This window comes from Oncorhynchus mykiss, chromosome 31 (assembly GCF_013265735.2).
Source record: "Oncorhynchus mykiss isolate Arlee chromosome 31, USDA_OmykA_1.1, whole genome shotgun sequence".
NCBI classification, from domain to species: domain Eukaryota; kingdom Metazoa; phylum Chordata; class Actinopteri; order Salmoniformes; family Salmonidae; genus Oncorhynchus; species Oncorhynchus mykiss.
Window position 1 is genome coordinate 28218413 of NC_050571.1, and position 6986 is coordinate 28225398.

Consider the following 6986-nt stretch of genomic DNA (forward strand, 5'->3'; position numbering starts at 1 on the left):
TGAACTGTGCGACCTTTTGCCACATTTCAGGCTTCAAACATAAAGATGTAAAACTATTTTTTTGTGAAGAATCAACAACAAGTGGGACACAATCATGAAGTGGAATGACATTTATTGGATATTTCAAACTTTTTTAACAAATCAAAAACTGAAAAATTGGGCGTGCAAATTATTCAGCCCCCTTAAGTTAATACTTTGTAGCGCCACCTTTTGCTGCGATTACAGCTGTAAGTCGCTTGGGGTATGTCTCTATCAGTTTTGCACATCGAGAGACTGACATTTTTTCCCATTCCTCCTTGCAAAACAGCTCGAGCTCAGTGAGGTTGGATGGAGAGCATTTGTGAACAGCAGTTTTCAGTTCTTTCCACAGATTCTCGATTGGATTCAGGTCTGGACTTTGACTTGGCCATTCTAACACCTGGATATGTTTATTTTTGAACCATTCCATTGTAGATTTTGCTTTATGTTTTGGATCATTGTCTTGTTGGAAGACAAATCTCCGTCCCAGTCTCAGGTCTTTTGCAGACTCCGTCAGGTTTTCTTCCAGAATGGTCCTGTATTTGGCTCCATCCATCTTCCCATCAATTTTAAACATCTTTCCTGTCCCTGCTGAAGAAAAGCAGGCCCAAACCATGATGCTGCCACCACCATGTTTGACAGTGGGGATGGTGTGTTCAGCTGTGTTGCTTTTACGCCAAACATAACGTTTTGCATTGTTGCCAAAAAGTTCAATTTTGGTTTCATCTGACCAGAGCACCTTCTTCCACATGTTTGGTGTGTCTCCCATGTGGCTTGTGGCAAACTTTAAACAACACTTTTTATGGATATCTTTAAGAAATGGCTTTCTTCTTGCCACTCTTCCATAAAGGCCAGATTTGTGCAATATACGACTGATTGTTGTCCTATGGACAGAGTCTCCCACCTCAGCTGTAGATCTCTGCAGTTCATCCAGAGTGATCATGGGCCTCTTGGCTGCATCTCTGATCAGTCTTCTCCTTGTATGAGCTGAAAGTTTAGAGGGACGGCCAGGTCTTGGTAGATTTTCAGTGGTCTGATACTCCTTCCATGTCAATATTATCGCTTGCACAATGCTCCTTCACAAAAACATACAGTTTCATATCTTTATGTTTGAAGCCTGAAATGTGGCAAAAGGTCGCAAAGTTCAAGGGGGCCGAATACTTTCGCAAGGCACTGTATCTCTGTTGCTGCTCATTTTTTGTAGCTGATGGAATGAATGCAGGGACGAGACCACCAGCCAATCCTAAATATGCATTATAAACTAGAGAGACTTGTGTTGTATTTCTCCAGTCATTTGCTTGGCCTGGAGGTCATGTTTCATCCATAGTAGAGATGGTACGCCTGAGTACCTGTTCTCTTGTTGTCAGCACTTCGTCCGCATTCCTGGTGATGTAGAATTTACAAGAAATGCAGTCATGAAATGACTCCTTCATTTGAAGGAGGATCTCATTTTTTACACTCCAGCTCATGTGATGTCGCCGGAACAGTATTTGATTGATTCTAAGTTGACTCACTTTTGTGACTTGGTGCTAGTGCGTAGCAAAACGTTTGAATCTTTCACTCCACTAACAGCTTCGGGCCCTATTCAATCAAAACTGGTAAACAGGTGTTGTGGTTGAGTCAGAATCTGTAGTCCTTTTATGCAGTGTGAAAGCATTTGAATTGACATGCAGTTGATGTTCTTGATTTTGAATACAGTATTTCCATGGTGGATTGACAGCTAACTTGGCTTGAATGAATAGGGTCCTAGACAGTAGGGTCCCCATTAGACACACAAACTGTGGTGATTTCACCTGTGGTTCCTCATTGGCTGTGTTCCAATCGTCGTAATGGCTTCCTTTCCTTCTCTCCTTCCTGACCACTAGGAAATGAAAGGGTTGGATAGGTACTCACCATACACCATAGAGACTTATGACAAGGACATTAGCCCATTTTAGACTGAGGGGACACAGCTATTGTGTTGTGAAATGCATGTACAGTCAACAGCCTGTGTAAAAGAAAAATGTGAGTAAACATGGTGATGTTTTTAGCTGTTTAGCTGTAATTTGAGATTGTTTATTCCATTTAGAAGCATAAAGTGTTTCTGTGTATACAGTATGTGAAGACAAGGATTGGTTTTTAGATCAATAAGTATCTTTGGTATCTGTCTTTGGTGTCAATAGTCAGCTCTGGTCTGCAGTGCTCATTGGAATTTTAGAACAATTACTGTGATGCTTTAGTCACAAGAGAGAATACAGTAGACGGCATGTGTCAAAAAGTGATTGATGAGGTATTTTATGGGTCACGTGTTTATGCCCATATATGTACATCCTGTCCAGAAGTTCTCACGGTATCGAGTGAGTGTTTATGTAACCTGATAGTGCAGCTGTTCCTTTGAAGTAAAGCCTGTGTTTACATTAAAGCTGTCAAGGTGATTGATGGGTAGTGACGTCGTTGAACTGTGGAATGTGTTTGAAGCAATGTTTTTTTCTAATCAATTCAGCAGTAGGGGGCTATATGTACATAAGGAAAGCCGTAAACAGTTGTTTTTCCCGAGGATGTCATGACCTCTGTCTATCCCCCCTGTGAGGTGTGTGTGTGTGTGAGTGAGTGAGTGTGTGTGTGTGTCTCTGCAGGGGTGTTTGAAACAATATTTTTTTCTAAACAATTCAGCAATAGGGATCAACAAAAAAAGGTTTATACCCCTTACACCCCAAGGGGTGGCTGTCACAGTAAATCATGCCATCCTCGTTTTGAAAGGGTAATTGTACTCTAAGTTGGGTTCTTTACTTATGACTTAAACAGATTCATTTTTACCCCCTTAATAATTAATGCAGTGGGTTAAATCAGGTGTTTCTTGGTGGTCTTAAACAAATCTGTGAAACAAAAGTGTACACTTTACACACATGGTTATTGACTTTAAAAAAAGACACCAGTAACATGTCAGATATAGTTTAAATGTATTCATTTTTGAGTTTGGAACCCAATATGCCACTTTAAATACATCACAGAAGACTGAAATGTAACAAAATGCCTATTGAGCTGTACACTGAGATGCTCAGTTGGTCAATATTCCCCCTTGAGTGATTCCCCAACATCTTGTCAACATGTCCCCCCAAAATGGAACAGATATCTCATACCAATCCATCTTTATAGACATCTGTCCTTAACAAGGCCTAGGAGGCCCCTATAGTGTCCAGAAATCTCTCCAGAATGTCAAATATTTTAAGCATCTTTATTTCCATGCATTTAACTTGTCAACAAGTATTTTTATGACCAAATTCACATTCTTTAGTGTAGACAATTTTTTTTAATGATTTCATGACTGTTTGGTAGTAGATCCCTGAATGGTCAAAAATCTCTTCAAATAGTATGTTTGTAGCACAAAATATCACTCTCGTCAGTTACAAGCTGACAGGCTCCCAGAGGCAGGGCCATAGAAATCTGAATCTGTTTAAGTCATAAGTAAAGGGCCCAACTTAAAGAGTACAATTACCCTTTCAAAAAGAGGATGGCATGATTGACTGTGACAGCCACCCCTTGGAAAGCAGCTCTCCTTTGGGTTGTAAGGGGTATAAACCTTTTTTTGTTGATCCCCACCCTAGGAAAAAGAAAATCACCTGATGTTTGGGTATCGTTATGCACAGTGGGGAGAACAAGTATTTGATACACTGCCGATTTTGCAGGTTTTCCTACTTAGAAAGCATGTAGAGGTTTGTATATTTTTTTTAAATAGGTACACTTCAACTGTGAGAGACGGAATCTAAAACAAAAATCCAGAAAATCACATTGTATGATTTTTAAGTAATTAATTAGCATTTTATTGCATGGCATAAGTGTTTGATACATCAGAAAAGCAGAACTTAATATTTGGTACAGAAACCTTTGTTTGCAATTACAGAGATCATACGTTTCCTGTAGTTCTTGACCAGGTTTGCACACACTGCAGCAGGGATTTTGGCCCACTCCTCCATACAGGCCTTCTCCAGATCCTTCAGGTTTCGGGGCTGTCGCTGGGCAATACGGACTTTCAGCTCCCTCCAAAGATTTTCTATTGGGTTCAGGTCTGGAGACTGGCTAGGCCAGGACCTTGAGATGCTTCTCACGGAGCCACTCCTTAGTTGCCCTGGCTGTGTGTTTCGGGTCGTTGTCATGCTGGAAGACCCAGCCACGACCCATCTTCAATGCTCTTACTGAGGGAAGAAGGTTGTTGGCCAAGATCTCGCGATACATGGCCCCATCCATCCTCCCATCAAGACGGTGCAGTCGTCCTGTCCCCTTTGCAGAAAAGCATCCCCAAAGAATGATGTTTCCACCTCCATGCTTCATGTTTGGGATGGTGTTCTTGGGGGTTGTACTCATCCTTCTTCTTCCTCCAAACACGATGAGTAGAGTTTAGACCAAAAAGCTATATTTTTGTCTCATCAGACCACATTGCCTTCTCCCATTCCTCCTCTGGATCATCCAGATGGTCATTGGCAAACTTCAGATGGGCCTGGACATGCGCTGGCTTGAGCAGGGGGACCTTGCGTGCGCTGCAGGATTTTAATCCATGACTGTCATGTTGTTTTGGGCTGATCCCTCACCTTCCTCATGATCATTGATGCCCCACGAGGTGAGATCTTGCATGGAGCCCCAAACTGAGGGTGATTGACAGTCATCTTGAACTTCTTCCATTTTCTAATAATTGCGCCAACAGTTGTTTCCTTCTCACCAAGCTGCTTGCCTATTGTCCTGTAGCCCATCCTAGCCTTGTGCAGGTCTACAATTATATCCCTGATGTCCTTACACCCTCTCTGGTCTTGGCCATTGTGGAGAGGTTGGAGTCTGTTCGATTGAGTGTGTGGACAGGTGTCTTTTATGCAGGTAACGAGTTCAAACAGGTGCAGTTAATACAGGTAATGAGTGGAGAACAGGAGGGCTTCTTAAAGAAAAACTAGCAGGTCTGTGAGAGTCGGAATTCTTACTGGTTGATAGGTGATCAAATACTTATGTCATGCAATAAAATGCAAATTAATTACTTAAAAATCATACAATGTGATTTTCTGGATATTTGCGGACACACACACACACACACACACACACACACACACACACACACACACACACCCCTCTCACATGGGGGATAGGCAGAGTTCATGACATCCTCGGGAAAAGACAACTGTTTATGGCTTTCCTTATGTACATATAGCCCCCTACTGCTGAATTGATTAGAAAAAAACATTGCTTCAAACACATTCCACAGTTCAATGAGGTCACTACCCATCTGTCACGCCTTGGCCATAGAGAGGCTTTTATTCTATATTTTGGTTTGGCCAGGATGTGACTAGGGTGGGCATTCTATGTTCATTTTCTATGTTTTGTATTTCTTTGTTGTTTGGCCGTATGGTTCTCAATCAGAGGCAGCTGTCTATCGTTGTCTCTGATTGAGAACCACACTTAGGTAGCTTTTTCCCACATGGATTTTGTGGGTAGTTGTTTTCTGTTTTTGTGTCTGCACCAGAGAGAACTGTTTCGGTTTCGTTCGTTCTCTTTGTTGTTTTTGTTATTCAGTGTTCAGTTCAAATAAAAAAGATGAACATGTACCATGCTGCTGTCCACACCTTCTTCATATGACAACCGTTACACCATCAATCACCTTGACAGCTTTAATGTAAACACAGGCTTTACTTCAAATGAACAGCTGCACTAACAGGTTACATAAACACTCACTTGATACCTGAGAACTTTCGGACAGGATGTACATATATGGGCATAAACACGTGACCCATAAAATACCTCATCAATCACTTTTTTGACACATGCCGTCTACTGTATTCTCTCTGTCACACCATAACTCCATCACCAAAAGCAATCCACTCCAAAGATAATACTCCAATAGGAATGCCCCTTTCACCCCTCTCATAAGACGGAAGAATGTCCACACCAAGGGATGATTTGAAAAGACATGGAAGAAGTGATGACTGATTGCTGGCAAATGTTTGGTCTACGCCAAACCCAGATTCGTCTGTCGGACTGCCAAATGGTGAAGTAGGATTCATCACTCCAGAGAACGCATTTTTACTGCACCAAAGTCCAATGGCAGCAAGCTTTAAACCACTCCAGCTGACGCGTGGCAATACATACGCTGCTCGGTCATGGAAACCTATTTCCCGACTAACAGTACTGACTTTGCTTCCAGAGGCAGTTTGGAACTCGGTAGTGAGTGTTGCAACCAAGGACAGATTACTTTTTTAAAAAATTTGTAATTTTTTTTTTTACCCCTTTCTCTCCCCAATTTCGTAGTATCCAATTGTGTAGTAGCTACTATCTTGTCTCATCGCTACAACTCCCATACGGGCTCGGGAGAGACGAAGGTTGAAAGTCATGCGTCCTCCGATACACAACCAACCAAGCCGCTGCTTCTTTAACACAGCGCACATCCAACCTGGAAGCCAGCCGCACCAATGCGCCGGAGGAAACACCGTGCACCTGGCCACCTTGGCTAGCGTACACTGCGCCCAGCCCGCCACAGGAGTCGCTGGTGGCGATGAGACAAGGACACCCCTACTGACCAAGCCCTCCCTAACCCGGGCGACGCTAGGCCAATTGTGCGTCGCCCCACGGACCTCCCGGTCGCGGCCGGTTACGACAGAGCCTGGGCGCGAACCCAGGACTCTGATGGCACAGCCCTTAACCACTGCGCCACCCGGGAGGCCGGACAGATGACTTTACTTTTAGCGCTACGTGCTTCAGCACTCAGCTGTCCTGTTCTGTGAACGTTTGTGGCCTACCACTTTCCAACTGAATTGTTTCCACTTCACAATAACAGCACTTACAGTTGACTGGGGCATCTCTACCAAGACAGATATTGACGAACTGATTTGTTGGAAAGGTGTCACATTGAAAGTCACTGAGCTCTTTAGTAAAGGCAATTGTACTGCCATTGTTTGTCTATGGAGACTGTGTGCTCTATTTTAGCTCTATTTTAGGTTCCCACTTTCACTTCT